This window comes from Carcharhinus amblyrhynchos, chromosome 11, assembly GCF_965287045.1.
Source record: "Carcharhinus amblyrhynchos chromosome 11, sCarAmb.v2.hapA, whole genome shotgun sequence".
NCBI lineage: Eukaryota > Metazoa > Chordata > Chondrichthyes > Carcharhiniformes > Carcharhinidae > Carcharhinus > Carcharhinus amblyrhynchos.
In genome coordinates, this window is record NC_137334.1 from 82,370,894 (window position 1) to 82,398,696 (window position 27,803).

Genomic DNA, 27,803 nt, shown 5'->3' on the forward strand with positions numbered 1-27,803 from the left:
AACCGCTCACATTAAATGCTTTAAAAAAAGTGAAAAGTTTCACACTCTAAAGAGAATGCAATCCGAACTGTTTTACCAAGTTTATAACCATCTGATGTAATAGTTTCTGTACAGTGATGCTTTTGTTTGATAATACTCTTGTTACTATGTTAGGTAACTACATAAGGGCCAAATGCAGGAAGTAATCAGCATTATGTTGACTTTTCCCATTTACATATTCTTTCTTCATGTTCAAAAGACATCTGAAAGTACAATGTAGATAGAAGTCATCATTACAGCCAGGATGCAGACTTTATATTTGAGTATCCAAACCAAATTTATTTTGGTAAACTGTTTATCAATTGATATAAAATGTTCTTTTTTTGACAGAATTCTGAAACTTTTAGTGGTTAGCTCAAGTTGTATAGAACAATGACATGAGAAAGGGCCAGCCCATTCTAACAATTTTTAACTATAACTATTAAAATGTCTTCTGAATTCAAATGCAACAATATGGAAGATTCTCAACAGGTAAACGCCCAATTTCACCCTTAAATCTGTTGATTTAAGAACAAGTGCATTGCTTTAAGAGTGCTAGCTCAACATGATTGAGTACAGACTATCCATCATTTCATTTAGCTGGGAATCTTGCTTTGTGTTGAAGGAAGGAAAGGCAGAGCTGGAAGAATCTCTGAAATTTGAGGGCTTTTTAAAAATCCAAAATACCAAATTCACGTGAACGATGTTGGGTAATGTTAATTCAGACCAAGTTGGTAGGCAGGGCTAGTGAGGTGTTGGTAGCACTGTCAGAGGAGGTATCAGAAAAGTATGAAAAAGTTTGGCCTTGGAGGGAGTGCAGAGGAGGATCACTAGGCTGATACCGGAGATGAGGGGGTTGGACTATGAAGCAAGACTAAATAGACTGGGTCTGTGCTCGCTGGAGTTTAGAAGGATGAGGGGGGATCTTATAGAGACGTATAAGATAATGAAAGGGATGGATAGGGTAGAGGTAGAGAGATTCTTCCCGCTTAGAAAGGGTAGCAGGACTAGAGGGCACAGCCTCAAGTTAAGGGGGGGGCCGTTTAGAACAGAGTTGAGGAGGAACTTCTTCACTCAAAGGGTGTTGAATCTCTGGAATTCTCTGCCCGAAGTGGTGGAGGCTACCTCGCTAAATATATTTAAGTCACGGGTGGATAGGTTTTTGACAGACAAGGGAATTAAGGGTTATGGGGAGAAAGCGGGAAAGTGGAACTGATCCACGTCAGATCAGCCATGATCTTATTGAATGGCAGGGCAGGCTCGAAGGGCTAGATGGCCTACTCCTGCTCCTATTTCTTATGTTCTTATGAACTTCACTCATTTATGAAGAGGGGCGAGAACCAAGAGAGATTGTTTAAAAAGCAGATGCAAAAAGGTGGAATGTCCATTCGAGTTGTGCGCCAACCCCACTTGTTTGTTTTACTTCATAGGATGAAGGCATCACTGGCTAGGCCAGCATTTTTATTGCCCATCCCTAGTTATTTTTGGGAAGGTGGTGGTGAGCTACTTCTTGAACCACTGTAGTCCATGAACTTCAAGTACAGTGTGTTCAGGGAGGGAGTTCCAGGATGGTTTTGACCCAGTCACAGGGAAGGTAAGATTGTACAGTTCCAAGTCAGAATAGTGTGTGGTGTGGAGGGGAACCTGGTATAGATGCTCCCATGCACCTGTTGCCCTTGTCCTCCTAGATGGTAGAGGTTGTGGGTTTGGAAGGTGCTGTTGAAGACACCTTAGGCAAGGTATTTCAGTACATCTTATAGACGATACACACTGCTGCCACGGGGTGTCGATTATGGAGGGAGAGAGGGTTGAACATGGTTAATGAACATGCAAATAAAGTGGACTGCTTTGTGTGGATGGTGTCAAGCTCCTTGAGTGTTGTTGGAGTTGCATTCACACAGGCAAGTGGAGAGTATTCCATTGCATTCCTGACTTATGCCTCGTATATAGAATGAGGAGATGAGTGACAATGAGTGACTCTCCATAGAACTCTGACCTGCTCTTGTTGCCACAGTATTTACATGGCTGGTCCAATTCAGTTTCTGATCAACAGTAACCCCCGACATATTGATAGTGGGGAATTGAACGATGGTCATCTCACTGAATATCAAGACACTTGGATGCTGTCTTGTGAGATGGTCATTGTCTGCCACTTGCTGGCACCAATATCAGACCATGCTTCGTGTGTCCAGGTTTTGCTGCTTATGGGCACAAACTGTTTCAGTACAAGTGGTCACGAATGGTGCTGAACAGTGCATAATTAGTGTGCATCCCTACTTCTGACCTAATGGAGAAAAGATCATTGATGAAATGGCTGGAGATGGTTGGGCTCATCTATTCCTTGCAATTAAGAACATAAGAACATAAGAAATAGGAGCAGGAGTAGGCCATCTAGCCCTTCGAGCCTGCCCTGCCATTCAATAAGATCATGGCTCAGTTCCACATTCCCGCCCTCTCCCCATAACCCTTAATCCCCTCTCTTATCAAAAACCCATCAACCCGCATCTTAAAAATATTTAGCGAGGCAGCCTCCACCACTTCAATGGGCAGAGAATTCCAGAGATTCACCACCCTTTGAGTGAAGAAGTTCTTCCTCAACTCCATTCTAAACCGCCCCCCCCTTTATCTTGAGGCTGTGCCCCCTAGTCCTATGATCCTTTCTGAGCGGGAAGAGTCTCTCCACCTCTATCCTATCCATCCCATTCATCATCTTGTACGTCTCAATGAGATCTCCCCTCATTCTTCTAAACTCTAACGAGTACAAGCCTAGTTTATTCAGCCTCTCCTCATAGCTCAACCCCCTCAACTCCGGCATCAGCCTAGTAAACCTCCTCTGAACTCCATCCAAGGCCAAAATATCCTTGCATAAGTACGGCGCCCAAAACTGCACACAGTACTCCAGCTGCGGCCTCACCAATGCCCTATACAGCCGCAGCAAGACCTCCCTACTTTTATATTCAATCCCCCTCACTATGAAGGCCAGAATCCCATGCGCCTTCCTGATCACCTGCAAGCTGGGTTTTTGCGACTCATGCACAAGGACCCCGAGGTCCCTCTGCACCGTCGCCTGCTGCAGTTTTTCGCCACGTAAGTGATAATCCTTCCTACCATTATTCCTACCAAAGTGGACCACCTCGCACTTGCCAACATTAAATTCCATTTACCGTTTCCTGGCCCATTCGCCCAGCCTATCTAGATCCTTCTGTAGACTCTCCACACCCTCCGCACAATTTGCCTTTCCACCAATCTTGGTGTCATCAGCAAATTTCGACACCCTACACTCGGTTCCCTCCTCCAGATCATCTATATAAATGGTAAATAGCTGAGGCCCCAGCACCGACCCCTGAGGCACTCCACTAGTCACCATCTGCCAATCCGAATAGCACCCATTGACCCCCCACTCTCTGTCTCCTATTTGACAACCAATCCTCTATCCACGCTAACACCCTACCCCCAACTCCCTGTCCCCTGACCTTCTGCAATAACCTCCTGTGAGGTACCTTGTCAAACGCCTTCTGAAAATCCAGAAAGACCACATCCACCGGCTCTCCTCTATCCACCGCCCTAGACACATCCTCATAGAACTCCAGTAAATTTGTCAGACACAATTTCCCTTTAACGAAACCGTGCTGCGTCTGCTCTATCAAGCAATTCCTCTCAAGATGCCTCGCTATTTCCTCCTTGATGACGGATTCTGACATTTTACATTTAGAAGACCGTTTTCAAACATAAGATCCTGAGGGGCTTGATAGGGTAGATTGTGAGGTGTTTTTACCAGTGGGAGAACAAGGGGACATAGCTACAAGATAAAGGGCCAAATTTTTAAAATTAAGGTGCATGGAAATTTCTTCTTGCAGAGGGTAATGAATCCCTGGAATTCTCTGCCCCAAAAAGGTGGTGGAGGCTGGATCATTTTAAGTATTTAAAGTGGAGATGGATAAACATTTGATAGATCGAGGGCTATGGGGAAATGGTACAAAAAACAGAGTTGAGGTTGGCACAGATCAACCATGATCGTATTAAATAGCAGGGCATGCTCAAAGGGACTCATGATCTACTTTTGCTTCGATTTCTTGCGTTCTTGTGATACTATCCTGAAGAGCGCTTGCAGTGATGCCCTAGGACTAAGGTGAGCAAGATCCGACAATCGCAAGCTTCTTTCGTGGTGTTAATCAGTGGAGAGTTCTCCATAATTCTCACTGACTCCAGTTTTGTTAAGGCACCTTGATGTTATACTCATTCAAATGCTGCCTTGATGTCAAGGGCAGTCACTCCAACCTCGTGATTTCAGATCTTTTGACTGCCTTTAAACTAAAACCAAATGTAATGAGGTCAGGAGAGGAGTTGCCTTGGCGGAACCCAAACTAAGCAGTAGCGAGCAGTTATTATTGAGTTGTTGTTTGTCTATTGTCGATGAGGACCTCAACATCATAAGTCATTTTGAGGCTGGATGCAGCGAGTCTGAAGATGACTGATCAGGCCAATGCGGGCACGGAACATCCTGGCACATATTGGACAGACTTGTGTAGGTGCTGTAGTTGTTGCACTGGTGGCTCTGGACTTGCGCAGCTTGTGTTTAAGTTGTGCTTCAGCAGCGCACCTTGCTTCGTAAGCTCGACAGCCCTTGTGAATGAGGCAGAACAGGTAGGGCGGTTTTGTGCCAGCGTTTCCCAGGTGGTCGTGTCTATACCAAGCAACTTCAGGGGGGCCTTGAATATATGTCTTTGAAACATTTCTTCTGCCCTCCATGCGAGAGTCTTCCAGCAGAGGGTTCCCCAAAAAAGGTGCTGCTTGGGTATGCGCTCGTCTGGCATACGGATGATATGACCTGCCCACCGGTTCTGTGCTCTCACCAGCAGTGTGTGGACTGATGGTAGACTTGCTGTAGAGAGAACTTCAGTGTCTGGTACTTTGTCTTGCCATCTGATGCAGAGTATTCTGCAAAGACAAGTCACATGGATATGACTGAGCTGTCTTGCATGCCTTTGATACACAGTCCACGTTTCACAGGCATACAGGAAGGTAGTGACTACCATGACGCTGTAGACCTTCAGATTTGCTGCTGGGCTGATTCCTCGACATTTCCACACAGCAGAACGCAGTCTACCGAAAACAGAACTTGCCTTTGCTATTCTGCATTTAATTTCTGTATCAATAGTCACTTGCCTGGGAGAGGGTGCTGCCAAGATAAGTGAACTGATCCACTGCCTGTAGTTTCTGCCCTTTGATTGTGATTATGGGTTCTGTGTATGGTGCATGAGGAGCAGGCTGATGCACAACGACTTCGGTCTTTTTAACGCCGATGGTGAGTCCAAAGTTGTCACAAGCCGTGGAAAATTTGTCCATGCTGACTTGCATCTCCGGCTCTGAGCCAGCATACAGGGCACAATCATCGGCAAAGAGGAAACCTCTCAGAAAAGTCGCCTTCACTTTGGTAATAGCTTGAAGTCTGCTCAGGTTGAAGAGCTTCCCATCCACTCTGTACTTGAGGTTGATTCCAGCAACACTACCCTGGAAGGCATCATTCAGCATGGCAGCAAACATCATGCTGAACAGTGTGGGTGCGAGCATGCAGCCCTGTTTGATGCCATTGGTGACTGGGAATGCCTCTAGTACTAGAGTCTAGTACTCTGGTCATCATGCCATCATCTGGTCATCATGGAACTGGCGTACCATGAATTTGGGGGACAGCCAAACTTTGACATCATCCTCCACGGGCTTTGTCGGCTGGCAGTGTCGAAAGCTTTCGCGAGGTCAAAGGTTGTGTAGAGCTCGCAATTCTGCTCCTGACACTTCTCCCGAAGTTGGCACGCAGCAAAAATCATGTCCCGTGACCTTTGCGGAAGCCACAATGTGACTCTGGAAGCAGGCCCAGCTCCACGAGTGACCAGAAGATTCAGCAGGACTCTCGCAAGCGTTTTTCCTGTGACGGAGAGCAGCGAGATTCCTCGGTGGTTGTCGCATACTTGCCGATTGCCCTTCCTCTTGTAGAGGTGTACGATGCAAGCATCTTTAAGTTCCTGAGGAATGGATCCTTGCTCCCAAAAGGACTGGACTAACTTGGTGAAATTCTCGATAAGTACAGGACCAGCAGCTTTGTAGATCTCTGCAGATATAGCATCTGCCCCTGGGGCTTTGCCACTGAATAGCTGGCTAACAGCTTTCGTGACTTCGGCGACTACTGGTAAGTCATCCATGGCACTGTTGATATCAACCTGGGGGACTCCTGTTTATTGCCTCATCGTTAATAGATGACGGTCAGTTCAGGACAGCTTCAAAGTGTTCAGCCCATCTCTGCAAGATCTGAGCCCTCTCTGTAATGAATGTTGCACCCTCTGTACTCAGGAGGGGGGAGCTCCCGAGAGATTGAGGTCCACAGAGAACGTTGAGGGTTTCATAGAACCATTTCAAATCATTTTTGTCAGCGTAGCACTGTATTTCACCTGCTTTGGTGCTCAACCAGGCATCCTGCATTTTATGCAGTTTATTCTGGACTGTCCTGTGAGCACTGGTAAAAGCATTTTTCTTGGCAGCTGATGGGTCATTCTGACAGGCCCAATGAAGACAGTGCTTTTCAACAAGTAGAGCCTGTATCTCCTCATCATTTTCATCAAACCAATCATGCTGCTTGTAGGTAGACGGCCTGAGCATCTTCAGTGCAGATGAATGGACAGCATCCCTGAAGCGTTCCCAGTCATCCTCAGCACTGCCTGAGAGGTGTTGGTCAGCAAGCTTAATTTCTAAGTCTTCAGCCAGTGCTGGGGTTCTTTAGCTTGGCCGCATTGATTCTTTTCATAACCTTGCTTCCTTGTGGTCACCTCTTGGGTCTGGTGCCGAGCCTCATTTTGGAGACAATGAGCCTGTGACCTCTCCAGCAATCAGCACCACATATGGCCTTGGTCACTCTGACATCCTGCCTGTCTTTTCTCCTGACATTGTTGATAAGATACCAATGCTTAGAGTGGGGTGCATCCAGGAGGTCTTGTTACAGGTAGGCAAACGGAAGGTTGTCTTGGTGATGAGGAGGTCATGTGTTGCACAGGTCTTCATTAAGAACGGGCCGTTACTGTTACACTTGCCCACTCCATGCCTCCCAATGACTCCCTGTCAGATTGCAGAGTCACACCCTACTCTTGCATTGAAATTGCCAAGCAAGATCAACTTGTCAGAACTGCTCGCTGCTGATAGTAGGGCGTCTAGCTCTTCGTAGCACTTGTCTTCCATCTCGTCCAGGTTGTTCATTGTGGGGGCATAGGACTGATAAGGGTGGCTTGACTTCTGTTCTGTAGCGGAAGCTGTAATGTTATAAGCCAGTTGTTCACTTGGGTAGACTAGCAAGTTTCTGAACAAGGTGACTCCTGACAGCGAATCCAACTCCAGCATCACAATGCTCATCGTGACCGTTCCAGAAAAAAAAGTGTATCCACCTCCGGTTTCAGTCAACTGACCTGTAATGGCAAGACGGGTTTTACTCAGGGCTGCAATGTCAATGTTGTATCTTGCAAGCTCTGACAACTAAGGCTGTTCTCTCTGTAGGGTTGCCCAAAAGTGTGCGCATGTTCCAAGTGCCAATGGTGAGCGGTGTCACCTTGTGTTTTATTTTGTTTGTTTGACCGCAAGATGGGATCCCCACCAGCCACAGTAAACTGGCCAAGGTTTAGCGGAGCAGGCAATGTTGAGGGCACTTTTTCTAGCCCCTTCCTCATTCTACAGAGGTGAGCAGTGCGTTCCTGAAGAGGAGTGCTCAGTCGCCCAGGTAGACGCCGAGTTTCACTGCTGCTTCGGTCAGCGGAAAACAACCATTAGACCTGAACTGCCTGTGTGCAGGTCCGTGACTACAGCTCCCAGTGTATCAGCTTTGTCATTTGCCCATCGCCACAGGACAATGATGATGGTGTCAAGACTAGTGCTTGATTTGGATTAAAGTGAGGGAGAGTTGCGCAATCTCTTCCCAATTCCCATTTGGACCCAGTGGTAAGCCAAGAATCAAGATGGCTGGAGATGGGACTAGGCGCAGTGGATGACCAGGACGTCTTCTGTATCTCATCCTGCTCTTCGCGTTCCACGACGCTCGCAGACAATGCCTTTTTGACCACTGGACCGGCCATTGGTATGGTCCGCTCAATCCGCTGGAATCTTACTTGAGTAAGGGCCGCTTGACAGCGCTGTTAATGACCCATCACTTTATTGATGATTGATAGTAGATTGATTGGGCAGTAATTGGTCAAGTTGAATTTACCTTGCTTTTTGTGGACAGGACATAGTTGGGTAGTTTTTTATGTTGCTGGATCGACTGGGTAGCTGTACTGGAATAGCTTGGCTAAGGGCACAAATAGTTCTGAATGGAAATCTTCAGTGCTACTGCTAGAATGGTATCAGGGCCTATAGCCTTTGCGCTATCCAGTGCCTTCACCCATTTTTTGATATCATGTGGAGTGAATCGAATTGATTGAAGACTAGAATCTATAATGTTGGGGACCTCAAGTGGATGTGAGATGAATCATTCCAGTCTTGCCTGAAGGTTGTTGCAACTTCTTTAACCTCGACTTTTGCATTGATGTACTGGGCTCCCCCAAAGGGTGGGGAGATTTGTGGAGTCCAGTGAATTGTTTAAATGTCCACCATCATTTGCAGGACTGCAGAGCTTAGATCTGACCAGTTGACTGTGGGATCTCTTTGCTCTATATTTCACATGTGGCTTTCACTGTTTTAACTTTCAAGTTGTCCTATGTTATAGTTTCACCAGGGTTATACGTCATTTCTGGTATGCGTTGAGCTGCTCCTGGCATGCCCTCTTGCAATCTTCACTTACCTAAGGTTGATATCCTGGCTTGATTGGGAGAGGAAGAGGAGGATATGCTGGGCCATGAGGTTATTAATTATGATTGTGTACAATTCTGCCTTTGCTGATGGCTCACAGCACCTCACGGACACCCAGTTTTGAATTACTAGATCTATTCAAAATCTATCCCAATTAGCAGTGGTAGGACCACACAACATGATGGAGGATTTCCACAATGTGAAAACAGGACTTTCTTTCCAGAAGAACTACATGGTGGTCACTCCTGCCGGTACTGTTGTGGAAAGATGTGTCTGCAACAGGTGGATTGGGGAAGAGGTCAAGTATCCTCTGATTGGGCTATGGCTGGTATTGTGTGAACAAGTCACTCTTGGTAATGGACACTAGAATTCTCCACCCAGAATAAATTCTGTATCCTTGCCATCTTCAGTGCTTCTTTCAAGCGAGTTTCAACATGGAGGAGTACTCATTCCCCAATGATGTGTGGTAATCAGCTGGAGGTTTCCTTGCCCATATTTAACCTGATGCCATGAGACTTCATGGGGTCCAGCATTCACTCCCTCCCAACTACATACCACTGTGCCAGCACCTCTGGTGTGTCTGTCCTACCGATCTGACAGAACATACCTAGAGTTGATAATGTTTGAGATGTTGTCTCCAAGGTAAGATTCTATGAGTTTGAGTGTCAGGCTGTCACTTGACTGGTCTGTGGGACTGCTCTCCCAAACTTGGCACAGCACCCAGCTGTTAGCAAGGAATACTTGGCAGGGTCAATAGGGCTCAGATTGCCATTGTAGTTTCTGGTGTCAGGGTCGATGCTGGGTGATCCTTCCAGTTTAATTTCTTTTTTGCAGATTTTGTAACAGTTTGATACAACTAAGTGGCTTGCTGGGGCATTTCAGAGAGCATTTACGGGTCAACCACATTGCTGTGGGTCTGGAGTCACATATAGGCCAGACCAGTAATTACAGCAGATTCTCATGCCTAGAGTACATTGTTGAATCAGATAGGTTTTTCAACAATCATAGTAAAATCATGGTCAGGATTACCGAGGCTAGCATTTTTTTATTCCAGATTTATTAACGGAATTTAAATTCCACCAGATTTCATGGTGGATTTTGAATCCATATACCCACACCATTAGCCTGAGCCTCTGGATTTCTAGTCTGGTACTATTATCAGTACTAACAAAGGATTGCATTCCACTTGAAACCATTCTAATCCCACCAACACAATGCAATAAAACAATACTTTAAATTACTGTTACTTCCAGCTCCTTTTACATCAGAGATTTATACTGACGAAACAGAAGTGGCTGTTGTGGTAAGACTCTCACTGAATTTCATGTCATTATGCAAAACAAACTTATTAACTCTGAAGTCAGATCCTGGTCTCCAGCACCAGTGCAGCATTAAACATCTTGAACTCTCATTGCACAGACACTTATCAGCTTCATCTTATCAATACAAAAGCCCAAGTAATGCATTGCTAGCATATAAAAGGATATGTCTAGTAAATCAACATCCTTTGGGAAGTATAGTGAAACTATTCCTTAAGAGCATCTGCACACTAAATTTCAGCTCATCTAAACTTTGTCTCCCCTCCCTCCGCCATACCCCCCGAGCTGACTTACACGAGCCCTCAGAGCTTCAAAATGAAAATTCTTGCCCTAGTCAATTAAGACCCTCCATGACATGGCTCCTCATCTCGCTGAGAACACTTGATGTCTGGTGGGTGAACTACAGTGCAACTACTTCTTAGTCCTCCCATTGACAACCATATATTAAGCTGATATTTCTTCACACTCTAGCTGTGACTGTAATACTATGTTCTACACTCTCTCCTTTCCTTCTCCTCTATGCACTCTATGAACAGTATGTTTTGTCTGTATAGCATGCAAGAAACAATATCTTTCACAGTGTCACAATAAATCAAATCAAAACCATGGCTTCAGGCAACTCAGCCCCATGCTATGGAATTTCTTCACTCGATTCCTCTTCCTTATCACCATCCTCCCCTCATTTAAGACCAACCCTAAAGGCACTCCTTTGATCAAGCTTTTAGGCATTGTTCCTAATATTTCCTTTGGCTGGAAGACATACATCTGAGCATACATCAAGTAGCTTGGGAATTTTTTCTATATTAAAAGGTCATTTAAAAAATTACCAAGTTGCTATTGTTCTTTAACATTGCACGGCATTATTTTAAGAGCTGAAAGTTTTTCCAATATTTCTACAAGCAATAACACCACAAAATAAACAGTAGGCATTGACTTCACTGCTTTACCAGGCTGACTACCTGCTCAGAATAGTTGTTACTTTTGCCTATTCTGACAGTCACTCCAGAAATTGCTTTGAATGCTAATGCAATAGAATGTTATAGAAAATAATTCTTTTTCTAATGTTATCAATTTCAGTATCTTGCTACAAACAGAAGCACAAAAGGACCGTCAGATTGTTACAGATATACTCAGAACTGAATCAAACCAATATTTTTCACAGAACCTTGACCCTTCTAACTCCAGGTCAACTCTTTTTTTCCCTGTTTACTTTGAAGTCAACATCCAATTCAGATAGCTCACATTGCAGAAGTAAACTCTAAAATATGGGTACCAACATTAAATGAGCTTGTGGCTTTTTTAAGTTTATGATAACCTCAGGTTTCAATTCTACAAAAAACAAAAGACTATCACCTGATAAATCCCTTTCATCGGTTTAAAAATTGAATTAAAGCTGTCGCCTATGCAAGGAAAAAAACTGCCTCTGCCATTACAACCTTCTTTACTCCCCTCAATAGTTCAGCTTTTTAGGTCATTCTTTCCTAAATGATACATGGTGATAACAGTGTTTCTAAGTGTGATGCAACACTTAGAAAGCATTTCACAACTTGCATCTTTTCTTTAACGTAACTGGTTTCTATAATTGATACTTCCAACATTTGGCATTTTCTCTGGTCTACTTGCTCACTTGCGTACTCATTTGACAGTTATTTTTAAAATGTTAATACTGTTTAGTCATTCAGTCAAATACGTTTACAGAGGGGCAGCATGGTGGTTGGCACTGCTGTCTCACGTCACCAGGATCTCAGATTCAATTCCCGACTTGGGTCACTGTCTGTGCAGAGTCTGCGTGGGCTTCCTTCGGGGCTCCGGTTTCCTCCCAAAGTCCGAAAGACATGCTGGTTAGGCGCACTTGGCCAAATTAAATTCTCCCTCAGCGTAAGTGAACAGGTGCCAGAGTGTGGCAACTACGGGATTTTCACAATAACTTCACTGCAGTCTTAATGTAAGCCTATTTGTGACACAAGTAAAATAAGATCTTTGAACTTTCAGATTTTCCAAATAAGTTTAACTTATTTCCAGGAGCTATCAATAAATCCTTTGTAAAGAAACCTCATTACAATTCTGGTTCAGAAAACATCTGATTGCCAGCACAAAGTATTCTAGTTCATATTTTGGTAGCTGGCACGATTCAGGCCACAAAATTACTACCACTTCTCTTAAAAATCTACCTAAACCACTTCCATGACAAAAACATTTAGATTTTAAAAATATTTCAATTTCATGACCAGTTACTACAATAAACTGTTGCCAAGATAATTCTTCCTCTGTTGTCGGTGAAAGAATGACTTGGATTTTTACGCTGTCAGCCCACCCTAACTCTGCCTACTAGGACAAATGAATGTTCAACATTGTTCAACAGCAAATGACCAACTGAGCTCTCCACTTTTAAACAGTGCAGATTTCTCAATGGCTGACTGAACAATCATCTTTTCAGCCTTCTGCTTATACCTGCCTTCAACTTGAAAAATTTCAGAAATCACGCTCGCATTGTCATGTACTATTATAGCATGAATCATTGACAAAAATTGATCAGTGGAGTCAATGATTGAGCTCAAGGTAGATTGGCAGGAGATACGTCTAAAATCTGCCCTCGGTACCGCAACTACAGGATTTCTTACACAATTCTGTTTATTTGAAATGGCTGATCAGGTTTCTAAATGTCCAGATCACCAACAACCTGTGCTGATGCCTCCATGCTGACGCTATTGTTAAGAAAGCTTTCTTTCTTAACTTTCTTTACTTTCTCAGAACTCAAAGGATTTTCGCATGCCCGCTATGGCTCTCATCAACTTTTACAGATGCACCATACAAAGCATTCTTTTTGGTTATATCACAGCTTGGTATGGCTACTACTCTGTCCAAGGCAGCAAAAAACTACAAAGGGTCATGAACGAAGTCTAGTATATCACGCAAACCAGCCTCTCATCCAGATTCTGTCAGCACTTCCCACTGCCTCAAAAGCAGCCAGCATAATCAAGGACCAGATGCATCCCGAACATACTCTCTTCCATCTTCTTCCATCAGGAAAAAGATACAAACGTTTGAGAGCTTGTAGCAACTGACTCAAGAACTGTTTCTTCCCTGCTGCCATCAGACTCTTGAATGGACCTACCTCGTATTAAATTGACTTTTCTCTAATACTCTAACATTATATCCTGCACTCTCTTCTTTCCTTCTCTATGTATAGTATGCTTTGTGTGTATAGCACGCAAGAAACAATACTTTTCACTGTATATGGATATATGTGACAATAAATCAAATTCTATTTTAATATCTGTTATTGTATACATGCACAAGATTTCTTGAGTGCATTCAGTGGAGTACTTGTGTCAGCTGAGCTCAGGGAGCAGTACTTGCCTCTCTGGATCAGAAGGTTGTAGGTAGAGACTCGTACACAAAAAAATCTAGACTGACACTTCAGTGCACCATGGAAGGAATGCTGGCCCAGTGTTTTTGTTTTGTTTTTATTCCAATTCAATCCAATTAAGTCCAATTCAGTGTCTCAATAAGTTAAGACATTCCCAATCCAAGCTGACAAGACAGGCTCTCACCTCCTGTCTTGGGCTTGATCTACATGATCCAAGCTGACTGGAGTAGACATAGGTCCTCCCCCAAGGCTTGATCTCATTTGCATCTTAGCCAAAAGGCCAAGATGCCGCTTTTAAAAATTGCTTCAAATGAAGCTGAAATGTAACCTAATGACTTCAACCAAACGCAGCATGTCAATACTACACCTGATCTTATCCAAACTGATAAGAACAGATACTACACTTGATCTTAGCCAAAGGCCAAGAAGTGATCATCAGTATTGCAACTGTTCAGATGAGACATTACACCAAGGCTAATCTCACAGGTGGACACAAATATCATTTGGCACAATTTCAAAGGGCAGAGGGAGTTACTGCCAGTGCCTGGCTGGTGTCAATCAATAAATACACATTATCTTCAGTAATAACATTGCTGTGCAAAGTACTAATGTTTCCAATGACAATTCAAATGTACTTCTTCGTTGGATGAAAAGTATCTTAGGATGTCCTGAGGTTATGAAAAGCCTTATATAAAGGCAAGTCTTTTTTCGGTTAGTCCTTTACTCTCATCCACAGGTCATTTAAACAGGCATGTCGCCTCTCAAAAACGTCAATCTACAACTGCCACCAGAATCTGCACCAGCTCGCTGACAGGGTATCTTGCCCAGGCCTTCTCCCTGTAACCTGACATTTAACAGAGTTAGTCCATCTAACCTTGGGACACTAAGGGACAATTCAGCATGGCCAATCCACCTAATCTGCACTGGATCATGGGAGAGAACCTATGCAGGCACAGGGAGAACATGCAAACTCCACACAGACAGTTACCTAATGCCAGAATTGAATCTGGGTCCTCTGAGCTGTGAGGTAGCAGTACTAACCACTGTGCCACCATGTCCTCCCTAAACCAAGTATGCTTTCCCCTTTGCAAACCTTCAGAAAATTGCTTTTTAATATGTATGGCAAGTTTTTTTAAAAAAAGTTCATTAAGATGAAGGATCAGTGCCGGGGAACAGGCGTGCCCTGGAGAAAGACAGTGCAGCCAACAAAAGTTCACTCAACTTTGCTCCAACGATATGGTTACATTTTGATTTTAGAGTGCTGCTCCCACACCAATCATTTTGTACTGTTATGGGTAGTCTTAAGCTGTATTCCATACCAATCTGGAACTAAAATTGAGGCTCACTGCACACACACTGTATACTTGCGTCTTATTTGCTCCGACTGGATTAGACCTCAAGTAAAACTTAAGAACCTGTCATCCATTCTTCCCGAAATTCTTTTGCATATTCACAAGCACCCATTTCTCCTCCTGCTTTCATCGACCTATATATTTTGTCAATTGTGTCTTTTGCTTCTACTTTGAACAGACCCTCACATGGGTAAATCAGGCTTGCCTTGGATTTATATTGCAATAATCAGGAGCTACAAATCTACATACTGAACCTTGTATTGGAAGCTTGTGAAGCAAGTTAAAGTCACGCTAACCTTTCCAGCCTTGGGCTGACACTATAATTTTACTTTTCAGCACCGCACTTTCCTTGATCGCTCTCTGACCTCCAAATATTTGCAGAGGAGGGAAATGAAAAAGATGAGTAAAGAAATCCATTCAAGAGCAATTTGTTTTGTAGGAGTCACACCACATTAGTATGAAAATAAGTTAAAAGTCTGAAATTGGTGCCTCGACTCAAAATACACCAGTGACATTTTAAACAAATGGCAATCTATTTTTCATGATTTAATCAGAAACCTCAAGGTCAACAGCAAAAAAAAAATAAATTTGCACTGCAAAAGGTAACACAAAATCAACAAGACATTAGGACAATTACTGTATCTAGTCTTCCTAGCCACTCATTCTCCAATCTAGTTCAATTATATTCCCAAAAGCTTCAACAAGCTCAAGTTTTGCTCATCTCCATTACATAAGGCAGTAATACTGCTCATGTGCATCCCCTGCTCTCAGTCACTGGTTCTTTAGTGGTGTTCAAAAAATGTTAAAATCCACAAACCTACTGGCTGTAGTTAGCTCAGATTCCATTTGCAAAAAAGCACATCAATATGGTTCTTCTTCAAGCTTTAGCCTCACTTTCTCCCTTTTCATGAATATCCACCCTCACCTCACCGTTTCATTCAAAAACACAGTCACTTTCATTCACATAATTCTGATTGCCCATGTTCACTCCCATCCTCAGTCCTTTCAACGCTGGACTCTATACGATGCACACTAATAATCATATACCATTTCTGCTTTGCCCCTCTCTTCCCGTACCCTCTTGCAGGTTGACTGCAGCAATATTCTTGAATCAATTGTAAAATACCTCACATGCTTCCAGTTTCCTTCCTTAGCTTTTCTCTATTGCAACGTTCAAGTTTGTACTATACATAACCTAGCTCGCTCTCGGAACTGCACACAGCAACGTCCCTCCCTCCTGTTACATATCCCTTCCCCCATGACTCGGGTGTAGCTTTTTTCCTCTGTACTAGCAATTTCTGCCAGTACCTCCCACACTCATTCATACATTTCGAATCACTTCTCTCCCTAATAATCCCACTGCTGCCATCAGAATTTCACTGCCAAATATAGCCTCTCCGTTTTCTTTCACAGCACTCTCCTTAATGCTGTTGTAGATTTAAAAATGCAGAAATTTTCTTGTTTCCTACTCTACACACTATTGACTTTACTGCACCAATTTCACTGCTGTTGATATAGCCACCACATCACCTAACCTTTCATTCATCCATTCTAGAATTATTTCTGCACGTTCTCTGCTTCAGTGATGTCACTCTGTTCAATTCTCTCATGCACTTATTTCCAGTTCTATCCAATTGTTTTAACAAACCATTTATTTCCCAGTCTTCTCTTCCACAATTAATGCCATAATACCTTACCACTATCGTTCATACCTATACAGTTGCTATCCACTACATGTTACAGGTTCTGTAGCACACTGCAGGTCTTTTCCAACTGCACCACCCTCTCTTCTGTTAGTAGCCAAGTGTCACTCAGATGCATCATTTTACATTTTCCTCCCCGTTTTTTACATCACTCATTGGAATAATTGCATTTCGACATTACATTCCTCCCACCCCTCATCCCCAACAAATCATAACCTGTGCTATCCTCCACTGCACCACTGCTGTGAATAGTATCAACATGATCTCATTCACTGATTCTGTATTCAAGTCTTCAGATCTCTCCCTGGACTAAACAATGCTGCAACATGTTCAATACGCTCTGAACATGTACAATACACGCATTTGCTTCAGAAAGAAAAGAATTATTAGCAAGCTTGATTCATTACCTCCACACTGCACCATTAACCCTTTAGAATGGCTACATTGTATACCATGTCTCTCCTTAATTGCAAAACACATCCAGGCTGGCACACAAGAGTCAGTAACTCACTCGCTCTCTTCCCCAAGAAGTGTGCAGTTACACTGCCAGTAAAGGTTGCACTCTTGTACAGCCTCCAGCAAGTGTTCCCCCGCCCCCCCACCCGAGGGAACGTGCAGCGCCCTCGAGCTCCCCCCCCACTCGCGCTGCTCCCTCAGCCCCGGTGAACCGTTGGACTGGAAGAACCGCCACCTCCCCCACCACGCCATACCTGGTTGATTCCTCTCCCACACACTCCGTCCGTTCTTCCACCTCCTCCTCCCGACTCCTTTTTTTTCACTTTTACATCATGGCTCCCGCTCTGCCGGTGAGTTGAGGGGAGGAGGGGTGTGTGTGTGTGTGGGGAAAGGGAGGCCGAGGGGTGGCGATTGGGGGAGAAAGGGGAGGAGGGTAAAAGGAGGGGGGGGGTGTTGGGGACGCAGCACAGGGCGGTGGTTAGGGAGGGAGGGTCGCTTCGTTTCCCACTCGAGTTCAACTCGGTGTCGACTCTCGGCCTGAAACGCTTCAAACGCCACTCGCTGCAAAGCTCCAGCCAAAAAAATTCCCCCCCAACCCGCCGCCGCAGGACGCATGCGCGCGCCTTGTCCGGCCGAGATTGTCCCGGCAGTAAGGCGCATGCGCGCGCCTCCGACGGTCGAGTGGTCGCCGCCATGGGGCGCATGCGCGCGGGCTTGCCACACGACAGATCGCATGCGCAGTGCGTTGTCCGTTCTCCGGGCAGCGAAACGCCAGGACTGCGCACGCGTGTGTGAGATGTTCGCGTGCAGCCCTGTGCTGGCCGCCTTGGCAAAGTTGAATCTTGCCAAGTAGAAGTCAACTCCACGAACAAGCCAAGGTGGCTGTGAGCTGCAGAACTGTCACAGCGCAGCCAATTGTCACAGCACAGGAGAAGGCCGTTCAGCAAATATAAAGGCAAAATACTGTGGCTGTAACCTGAAACAAAAACAGAAAATGCTGGAAAGTCTCAGCAAGTCTGACAGCATCTGTGGGGAAAGAATAGAGCCAACTTTTTGAGTGAGATGATCCATTCAGCCAGTTGGGTCTGCACCAACCCTGCCAATGAGCAAGAGTGTGATTTTTCTGCCCTTCTCCCTGTTACCCTGGACATCCTTCCCAGATATTAATCCAATTCAATTCCTTCTTGTATGTTTCAATTGAACCTGCTTCCTCAACACCGTCAGGCAACACATTCCAGATCTTAACTTCTCACGGTATGTAAAAGTCCATCTTCATGCCTCCATTGCTACTTTTTACAATTATGTTAAATCTGTGCCCTCTTATCCTTGATGCTTTCACAAGGGGTAATGCTTTTTCCTGATCTGCACTGTCCAGACCCCTTGTTGAATTTGAATACTTCCGTTAAATCTCTTCTCAACCTTTTCTTCCTCAAGGAAAACAGTCCCAATTTCTTCAGTCTCTATATAGCTGGACAGATTGCAGTTAAGGATACTAAGGGAAGTGAGAGTGAAAATTGGAGGAGTACTGGCAGTACCTTTTAAGTCTTCCTTTGCCAGAGGACTCAAAAATTCTAAACATTACACCCTTGTTCATAAAAGCTTTTACTGACCAGTCTAGTAACTAAAACAAAATTTGGAATTAAGAATCTACAGATGAACATTGTCAATTGTTGGAAAAACTAATCTAGTTCACTAATGTCCTTTAGGGAAGGAAGCCTGCCATTCTTTCCTGGTCTGGCATACATGTGACTCACAGCAATGTGGTTGACTCCCAACTGTCTTTGGGCAACTAGGAATGGGCAATAAATGCTGGCCAGCCAGCGATGCCCATGTCCCATGAATGAATAAAAAAGATCAGTTTAATTTCAGTGGTGGAGAAACATCTAAAAACAAGTATTCAGGAGAAAATTAAACTAACTGTGTCAATCCAGCAGCAGCCACTACCTCACTGGTGCTGCTTATCACAGAATAAACAGTCTCTGGCCAGCTTTTCTCAGCAGGTGGTACAGTCATGTGGCTGAATGGAGTTTTAACTTTTAATATTCTGAAAGATCTCCAATCAAGCAAACCTGATTTTTTGATTAAAGTTTTTCTCACTATGCTGGATTTTTCTTGTGGCCAGTGGTCTGGAATTTGTCAAAGGACAGAAGGTGTCAGATTCAACAGCTTGTCCTTGGCAGGGATGAGTTGTGAACAGCCACTTGGAGCCAGTATTTCTTAGCTGGGCACTGGAATGTAAACAATATGCATTTAGATGATGAAGCCTTAAGTGACCAATAATATTATGGTTGGATTTGGTTGGCCTAATCATAAGAACATAAGAAATAGGAGCAGGAGTAGGCCATCTAGCCCTTCGAGCCTGCCCCGCCATTCAATAAGATCATGGCTGATCTGTCGTGGCTCAGTTCCACTTTCCTGCCCTCTCCCCATAACCCTTAATCCCCTCTCTTATCAAAAACCCATCAACCCGCTTCTTAAAAATATTTAGCGAGGCAGCCTCCACCACTTCAACGGGCAGAGAATTCCAGAGATTCACCACCCTTTGAGTGAAGAAGTTCCTCCTCAACTCCGTTCTAAACCGCCTCCCCTTTATCTTGAGGCTGTGCCCCCTAGTCCTACTGTCTTTTTTGAGCGGGAAGAGTCTCTCCACCTCTATCCTATCCATCCCATTCATCATCTTATACGTCTCAATGAGATCTCCCCTCATTCTTCTAAACTCTAACGAGTACAAGCCTAGTTTATTCAGCCTCTCCTCATAGCTCAATCCCCTCAACTCCGGTATCAGCCTAGTAAACCTCCTCTGCACTCCCTCCAGGGCCAAAATATCCTTGCGCAGGTGCGGCGCCCAAAACTGCACACAGTACTCCAGCTGCGGCCTCACCAATGCCCTATACAGCTGCCCGAACGATGCAATTAGGATTCTGATCAATTCATTGGCTGATTACCAAGGAACTTTTGGAATTTTAACTCTTCTAACACAAAGAGCTTGTTCAGAAAGTCAGTGTGTAGAACCCAAGAACCAAGCTCACAAAAAGAGACAACATCTGGAAGGAGAAGAGAACAAAGAACTGATTCCATGTGACAACAAAATCCTGGCCAGGTTTTAATTGCAATGGAAATCACCTTTAAGTAATGTAATAGATAGTGAGTATTTGTTTTATGTATTGCAAGTATTTACTTCTGTTTAAGTAGCTACAGAATAAAGGAAATTGTGTTTCAATATTTAAAGTCGACTTTGTGCCTTTATTCGCTGCAGAAGTTAAAACACACAAGTTTGCACAACAGTCAAAACCCAAAATCGAACCATGATTGTATTGAATGGCAGGAAAGACTTGACGGACCACATGGTCCTATTTCTGCCACAACAGTGGCAAGATAAGTTGAGAAAGTTGTTTTTAAAAAAGCATTTGGCTTTAATAATGGAGATATAGACTAGATTTAGCATAACTAGGAAGTTATGGCCACAGTTAAAAGTATTTGTTCAATTCATTGGAATTCTTTGAAATGTCACTCTGGGTGTGTTAACAAGTGTTCACCTTTTGGTATATTTGATTATTGACAAGAAACACAGACTCATTTAAAAGGATATGCAGTCACACCTTTTGATTAAGAATTTCTTTCCTAATGGTTTTTTGAACTTAATAGATCAATAGATGCACTCACTCATTTGGATGACTTATTAACGTACGAACATAAGAAATAGGAGCAGGAGTAGGCTATCTAGCCCTTCGAGCCTGCCCCGCAATTCAATAAGATCATGGCTGATCTGAAGTGGATCAGTTCCACTTTCCGGCTTCCTCCCCATAACCCTTAATTCCCTTGCCTATCAGAAATCTATCTACCTGTGACTTAAATATATTTAACGAGGTAGCTTCCACCACTTCAATGGGCAGAGAATTCCAAAGATTCACCACCCTTGGAGTGAAGAAGTTATAAGAACATAAGAAGTTCCTCCTCAACTCCATTCTAAACTGCACCCCCCCCCCCTTATTTTGAGGCTGTGCCCTCTAGTTCTGTTTTCCTTTCTAAGTGGAAAGAATCTCTCTACCTCTACCCTATCTAGTCCCATCATTAGTCTCTATAAGATGCCCCCTCAGCCTTCTAAACTCTAACGAGTACAGGCTCAGTCTATTTAATCTCTCTTCATAAGCTAACTCCTCATCTCCGGTATCAGCCTGGTGAACCTTCTCTACTCCCCCCAAGGCCAATATATCCTTTTGCAAATAAGGGGACCAAAACTGCACACAGTACACATTCACAGTACTGATGTGTGTTCACAAACCCAATTTTATGTTTTTAATTTCATAATGTATCCATTAATGCCATTTCTACCTTTTCACAGATATTGGGTGATCTAAATCACATTCAGTTTCTTAACGTTTGCAGAAAGAAGTGGTCATTTACAATTTGATGGAAGCTGACAATAAAGAGTGCTGAGTAAATATATTTTAATAATTTATCTAAATTATCACCACACTACATTTTCTCATTTGACAGTGAGACTTCAGTATCTACTTAATATATTGTTTAATTTTCTTTTCAACTGTGAGCTAAGAGACATACAAGTGTACATTTTAAATTAACCGTTGCTCATAAAGCATTTATTGCAAAGGCTGACAGATTTCTTTTTACCAAGAATGCTTTGAATCCACGCAGGTCAGTTGGATTTGATTTATGATCTATAAGCTAATTGCTCCCCACCACTGCTTCAAATTTCCTTCAGTTAACAAATACTAAGAAGGAGTAATTTTATTCTAAAACTTTTGCATTTGCACAATGCAAATTTTATGCTGTTCCCCATTGAGAGTTTAGTGGCAAAAGAGCATCTAACCTCCAACCTGATTAAGTCCTAATTAATGCTCACTTAAGGATCTCTTTGCACCACTACTGGTATCAACCAAGTGGTGAGCGGGCCTCTGCAAACAACATGCAAACCTTTGCTGGTGGCTTATGGTTTCCTGGGAGGTGGAGGAGGGTTGGCATGGGTGGTGTGCAGGTAGTTAGAGCATTATTGAGGGACACAACATTGGGAGAATTGGGGGACGGGGTTGAGGGGATAGCTACTGAGAACCACCACCCCTTGCTGCAAACCTCCTCCCCCCCCCCAACCCAGCGAAACCTCTCCTGTCATCACTAGGGTGGCACTGTGGTTAGCACTGCTTTATTACGGCACCAGGGACCTGGGATTGATTCCCAGCTTGGTCCCTGTCTATGCAGAGTCTGTATGTTCTTCTCATGTCTGTGTGAATTTCTTCCGGGTGCTCCGATTTCCTCCCACAGTCCAAAAGACATGCTGGTTAGGTGCATTGACCATGCTAAATTCTCCCTCAGTGTACTAGAGGCGCCAATGTGTGGGAACTTGGGGATTTTCACGGTAATTTGATTGCAGTGTCAATGTAAGTCTACTTGTGACACTAACAAACAAACAAGATCATCTCTAAGTCTTGGCCATTCAATGATGCCGTTCCTTTGACTTCTGTCAATATGGCAGCAGCCCCAGAGAACTTTCAGTCTATGTTTGGCCAGCTGCTCTCAGCAGATGGTATGTCCTCTTCATAGGGTCCTGATCATGTGAAAGGCATGTTGATGACCTCTTAACTTCTTGATTGGCATATAATAACAATGGGCCTTCCCATAGGAGGCAAAGCAAGTTATCCACTCTGCAGCCATTGACAAAGAGCCCCGTTTCCTCCATAAAATTCTCCCTATAGTCTGACTAAAATGCCCAATAATCTAATACCATGTGCTACAATAAAATGGCTGAACTTTCTAAATGGTAATCTGCACTGAAATCAACAATTCCTTCTTCAAGAAGCAGCTGTCACATGATCATCTGGACACTGCTGGAGTATATTGACAATCTGAATTGTTTCCATTTATCTCTTAACCACACTGCTGCTGTTCTGTACTAAGACGAAAGCAAAACAGCACAGATGCTGGAATCTGAAACAACAGAAAATACTCAAATCTCAGCAAGTCTGACAGCAGCTGTGGAGAGAGACTAGAGCCAGCATTTTGCGTCTAGACGACCTTCATCAGAGCAGAGGGCAAAGAAAATCAGAGAAGATTTATGCTCTGAGGATGGGGGGGGTGCAAAAGGACAAAGGGAATGCAAATGAGGATAAAGTCAGCTGAGAGAGGTACTAAAAGTGTTGATGAAGAGATCAGAATGTTGAATGGCAGAACAGAAGTACAGATGGTTAAGGCAGTTGGCCTGAAAGGAGCGGGGGATCAACAAGGAGACAGGAATGGAGAAGTGGAAAAATGGAAGCAAGAAAGAAGGATGATAAAAATGGATGAATGAAATGAAAAGAAGAGACAGAGTGGAATAGAATAAATGGAAATGGGGTGGGGTGAAAGTCGAGGTGAGAGTTCATGCTCTGAAGTTGTTGCACTTAATGTTCAGTTGGAAAGCTGTAAAGTTAGCCATCTGTACCTCCGTTCTGCCATTCATACATTCCGACATCTTAATGGGCACTTTTAGCAACTCTCTCAGCCAACTTTATCCTCATTTACATTCCCTTTGTCCTTTTACAGCCCCCCTCCAACCCACATAGTATAAATCTTTTTTGATATTCTTTGTCCTCAGCTCTGAAGAAGGGTCATTCAGACTCAAAACATTGGCTCTATTCTCTCTCCACAGATGCTGTCAGATCTCCTGAGATTTTCCAGCATTTTCTGTTTTCGTTGCTGCTGCTGCTCTGATTGACTATATGGGCATGGTTACACTGCCCAGCATATTAATGAATAACAAACAATAGCAACATTTCAAACCTTTAACATTGTAAAATGTCACAAGGAACTTCTCAGGGGCACTAAAAGAGACAGTTTGATACCGAGCACACAAAGAGATATTACAATAGGTCAGGATTTTCTAAACTTCACCAGCCAAAGAATTCTTTTGTTCTCCCAAGAGCACTGAAGGAACCTCTGAGAAACAACCTTATTTTGAAGACTCAAACCACAAAGAAAAGATTATTATTGCATAGTTGGTACAAATATACAAAAACAAACATAAAAGATGTTTTATGTCTTATATGTATGCATTTATTATTTTTAAAAATTCTGTATTCAATAAATACTTCCAAGTCTTACCTTAATTTCAGGGCGGCATGGTAGCACAGTGGTTAGCACTGCTGATTCACAGCTCCAGGGACCTGAGTTCGATTCCTGACTTGGGTCACTGTCTGTGTGGAGTTTGCACATTCTCCCCATGTCTGCATGGGTTTCCTCCAGGTACTCCGGTTTCTTCCCACAGTCCAAAGATGTGTGGATTAGGTTGATTGGCTGTGCTAAGAAATTGCCCCTTAGTGTCCTGGGATGTGTACGTTAGAGGGATTAGTGGGTATAATATGTAGGGATATGGGAGTAGGGCCTGGGTGGGATTGTGTTTGGTGCAGACTCAATGGGCTGAAGGGCCTCCTTCTGTACTGTAGGGTTTTGTTATTTTAATTGGAGTACCTACTCACAAACACCTTCTCACCCACTCTCACCCACATCCTCACCTCTTTTATTTCACCCACACACACACTTTCTCTCACCCTCACCCTCTCTCCCGCTCATCCGTACTCCCTCAGCCACTCTCTCATCCTCACCCACACTCCCTCACCCCTCATCCACATTCCCTCACTAGGAAGGATTATTACTTACGTGGCGAAAAACTGCAGCAGGTGACGGTGCAGAGGGACCTCGGGGTCCTTGTGCATGAGTCGCAAAAACCCAGCTTGCAGGTGCAGCAGGTGGTCAGGAAGGCGAATGGGATGCTGGCCTTCATAGCGAGGGGGATTGAATATAAAAGTAGGGAGGTCTTGCTGCGGCTATATAGGGCATTGGTGAGGCCGCAGCTGGAGTACTGAGTGCAGTTTTGGGCGCCGTACTTACGCAAGGATATTTTGGCCTTGGAGGGAGTGCAGAGGAGGTTTACTAGGCTGATGCCGGAGTTGAGGGGGTTGAGCTATGAGGAGAGGCTGAATAAACTAGGCTTGTACTCGTTAGAGTTTAGAAGAATGAGGGGAGATCTCATTGAGACGTATAAGATGATGAATGGGATGGATAGGATAGAGGTGGAGAGACTCTTCCCGCTCAGAAAGGACAGTAGGACTAGGGGGCACAGCCTCAAGATAAAGGGGGGGTGGTTTAGAACGGAGTTGAGGAAGAACTTCTTCACTCAAAGGGTGGTGAATCTCTGGAATTCTCTGCCCGTTGAAGTGGTGGAGGCTGCCTCGCTAAATATTTTTAAGACGTGGGTTGATGGGTTTTTGATAAGAGAGGGGATTAAGGGTTATGGGGAGAGGGCGGGAATGTGGAACTGAGCCACGACAGATCAGCCATGATCTTATTGAATGGCTGGGCAGGCTGGAAGGGCTAGTTGGCCTACTCCTGCTCCTATTTCCTATTTCTTTTGTTCTTATGTTTTATGTTCTTATTCTCCCACCCTCACTCACATTCTCTCACCCACACTCCCTTGCCCACTCTCTCACCCCCACCCACACTAACACACTCCCTCACCCACTCTCTCACCCGCACCCACTCTCTCTTTCACCCTCACCCACTCCTTCTCACTTCTCCCAGCTGTTGAAAAAGTTGGTCAAAGAGGTGGGCTTTATGGAATATCTTAATGGAGAAAAAAGAAGTAAAGTGGTAGGGAAATTTAGACAGGGGATTCCAAAGCCTGGGGCCTGCCACAGCAAATAAGTGGTAGAGCAATGAAAATCAGGAAAGCAGATTTGGAGGAGCATGGAGGGTTGTAGGACTAGATGAGATTGGACAGGAAGGATCCATGGAAGAATTTGAAAACATGGATTAGAAATTAAAATGGAGACGTTGCCAATAAATAAGTCAGAAAGCGCAATGGTGATGAATGAAACAAACTTGGTGTGAGTTAGGCTATGGACAGCAAAGTACCCATTCAAAGAAGCAAATAATGATTATGAGTTAATTTTTTAAAATTTTCTGCCTGCAAAGCTAAAACAAGCCTAGCATTGTGCAAACAAGCAATGTTTCCAGTAGCAATCTCAGGTCATATGTTCATGGCTGATTAATGCAGAGTATTAGGACGCACTACTAATCTTCTTGCATTCATGCCCTTTGGACCAACAATTGGCATGGTATCCAAACTTAAATGCTGCATCATGTGCTTTGATTAAGTATTCGCACAATTGTCTATTATTTGACATTAACGCAATGATGTAAATCCCAGATGCAAGTGTTTGTAACAGCACCACCCAGTGGTATACATATGCATCTTTTTAAACAAAATGCCTGAAATTTCAATCCAGCATCTGCAAGAATATAGAAGAAAACATGGAAAATAACCCCAGTTTCCAGTAAATCTAGGATATTACAGGTTACAAATCTACAGCATAAATTTATTTTTCTGGTTGACTTTTATTTTGTCCCTTTCCTCCCCTCTTCAGTGGCTTGTTACAGCGTTGTTTTGTATTCTACTTTTCTATACGGCTCCATGCTTCAGAAATGTTGATTGCTTACTGGGTATGATTCCAAAGAGAGTGGCTATTGTTCATGTGTGACATATGGTAGTGATTTCTGGCAACCTACTCAACCATGAAAAGCATCATAACCAAGCCCAATTCTATCCTTGCTAAATGTTGACAACCTTCTTAGAGCAGCCACTGAAAACCAACTAGCTGCAGCAAATTTTACACCGATTGAAAGATCAGCTCCAACAGTGTATTTTAGGAATGAATTTATTTATTTCATAATTTTCACTGGTTCAAGGAATGTGGCCCAGCAATTATTGCCCACCTCTAAATGACCCTTGAGTAGGTGGTGGCAAGCCGCCTTCTCAAACTGCTGTAGTCCATGTGGTGTAGATGCACCCAAGGTACTGTTAGGAGAGGAGTTCCAAGATTGTGACCCAGCAACAATGAAGAAATGGCAATATATTTCCAAGTCTATAACTTTGAGGGGAACATTGAGATTGTGGTGTTCTCATAGCTGGTTGCTCTTGTCCTTCCAAGTGGTAGGAGGTGCCGCTTAAAAAGCCTGAATGAATTGCCGCAGTCCATCTTGTAGATGGTACGCACTGCTGTCACCGTGCATCACTGGTGGAGTGCATTAATGTTTAGGGTGGTGGAGGCAGTGCAGGCTGCTTTTTCCTGGAGTGTCTCAAGCTTCCTGAATGTTATCTCAATTGTGTAGCTTCCCCTAGCAACAAAAATGGTCCCAGTGTCCCAGGAATCTGAACCCCTCCCTTCAACACAATTCTTCCAACCACTGGTTGGAATCCAAATCCAAATCATAATCCAAATCTTAGAACCCTGCTGGTTCTAACTTTTAATCTGGAATTTAAGCCCTTGAAAACCCTTTATAAAACCTTAAATATTCTCCTATCCATATCAATGGTTGCCATAATCCGCTCACTTTCCCATTCCAAAATTGTAATTGCAATTCAAATATATTGTAATGTATGCAAAAGAGTTCTTAAATATTTCTGTGAGATGCAATAAGTTGTTATTTAAATGCATTTTTTTAGGAGAATGAAAATTATCTAAATAATATGAGAGAAAATTTAAAACCAACAATAACAAACTGAACATACACAATCCATCTTATTGGATCATTCTTTCAGCTCTTTAAGAAAGAAAACAGGCTTGTATTTGTACAACAACTTTCGAAAGGTCTGGATTTCACATGTGTTTCAGCATCAGTTACATTTTGAAGTTCAGTTGTGGGCAGCATGGTGGCACAATGGGTAGCACTGTAGCCTCACAGCTCCAGGGATCAAGGTTCATTTTCAGCCTTG

At 43.6% G+C, this 27,803-nt stretch overlaps 1 protein-coding gene and 1 pseudogene across 4 annotated transcripts in view; both read right to left on the reverse strand.

The window, feature by feature from the left end:
• Positions 1–27,803, reverse strand: part of ptpn4a (protein tyrosine phosphatase non-receptor type 4a) — a 307,923-nt gene that overhangs the window by 236,274 nt on the left and 43,846 nt on the right. For 2 of the 4 annotated variants that reach the window (XM_080199485.1, XM_080199482.1), the window contains exon 1: positions 17,293–17,843. The exons of 1 other annotated variant lie outside the window; for it this stretch is intronic. The gene's annotated coding sequence lies outside the window, so the exon portion shown is untranslated. Of the gene's footprint in view, positions 1–17,292; positions 17,844–27,803 lie in introns of those variants that run through there. One more of the 4 variants, XM_080199484.1, reaches the window with a different exon arrangement.
• Positions 13,726–13,960, reverse strand: LOC145350405 (U2 spliceosomal RNA; annotated as a pseudogene).